The 1,419-nt window shown below is 65.4% G+C and overlaps 1 long non-coding RNA gene across 1 annotated transcript; it reads left to right on the top strand.

Moving 5' to 3' along the window:
* The first annotated feature begins 255 nt into the window (after nt 1–255).
* LOC108510513 lies at nt 256–1,007 on the top strand. The gene is made up of 3 exons (XR_001878827.1): nt 256–462; nt 634–803; nt 981–1,007. It is a non-coding gene; the product is annotated as an uncharacterized LOC108510513 (long non-coding RNA).
* Nucleotides 1,008–1,419: the final 412 nt, after the last annotated feature.

The following is a 1,419-nucleotide window of genomic DNA, read 5'->3' as shown; positions in this document are numbered from 1 at the left end:
AGCGGAACGGGGAGCGGCCGGAGCGGCGGGAGCGGAACGGGGAGCGGCTGGAGCGGCGGGGGCGGAACGGGGGGCGGGCGGAGCGGGCCGGGGAGCGGCGGGGGCGGGGGCTGACGGCGCACAACGAGCGGCTCCGCGCCGAGATCCAGCGGCTGAGCGCGGAGGTGCAGCGGACGCGGGCCCAGCTCATCGACCGCATCGTCAGCCTGGGGCACGGGTAGGGGCTGCCCCCCGTGGGGGGGGGGCTCGACCTGCCCAGGTGTGGGACACGGACCGAGCACACCCTTAACCTGCCCAGGTGTGGGACACGGACCGAGCACACCCTTAACCTACCCCGGGTGTGGGGCTGGGACACGGACTGAGCACACCCTTAACCTGCCCCAGGTGTGGGACACGGACTGAGCACACCCTTAACCTGCCCAGGTGTGGGACATGGACTGAGCACACCCTTAACCTGCCCAGGTGTGCAGGATGGCACACGGACTGAGCGCATCATTAACCTGCCCCAGGTGTGGGGCTTGAACATGGACCGAGCACATCCTTAACCTGCCCAGGTGTGGGACACGGACCGAGCACATCATTAACCTGCCCAGGTGTGGAACATGGACTGAGCACACCCTTAACCTGCCTCAGGTGTGGGGCTTGAACATGGACTGAGCACACCCTTAACCTGCCCCGGGTGTGGGACACGGACCGAGCACACCTTTAACCTGCCCAGGTGTGGGACATGGACTGAGCACACCCTTAACCTGCCCAGGTGTGCAGGATGGCACACAGACTGAGCACACCCTTAACCTGCCCAGGTGTGGGGTTTGAACATTGGACTGAGCACACCCTTAACCTGCCCAGGTGTGGGGCTGGGACACGGACTGAGCACACCCTTAACCTGCCCAGGTGTGGGACACAAACCAAGCACACCCTTAACCTGCCCAGGTGTGCAGGATGGCACACAGACTGAGCGCATCCTTAACCTGCCCCAGGTGTGGGACAGGGACCGAGCACACCCTTAACCTACCCCAGGTGTGGGGCTGGGGCATGGACTGAGCACACCCTTAACCTGCCCAGGTGTGGGGCCAGGCCATGGACCAACCACATCGTTTACCTGTCCCAGGTGTGGGCCCAGGCCATGGACCAGCCACATCACTTACCTGTCCCAGGTGTGGGGGCCAGGCCATGGACCAACCACATCATTTACCTGTCCCAGGTGTGGGGCCAGGCCATGGACCAACCACATCATTTACCTGTCCCAGGTGTGGGGCCAGGCCATGGACCAACCACATCGTTTACCTGTCCCAGGTGTGGGGGCCGGGACAGGGCCCCCCCATGGGCTGCAGTGTCACCCTGCCCCAGGTGTGGGGGCTGCCCCAGGTGTGGGGGCTGCCCCAGGTGTGGGGGCTGCCCCAGGTGAAGGTGCCAGCG

This window comes from Lepidothrix coronata, unplaced genomic scaffold (assembly GCF_001604755.1).
Source record: "Lepidothrix coronata isolate B3197 unplaced genomic scaffold, Lepidothrix_coronata-1.0 Scaffold1165, whole genome shotgun sequence".
Lineage (NCBI taxonomy): Eukaryota > Metazoa > Chordata > Aves > Passeriformes > Pipridae > Lepidothrix > Lepidothrix coronata.
The sequence above is the reverse complement of the archived record's forward strand: the minus strand, read 5'-3'. Positions and strand labels throughout refer to the sequence as shown.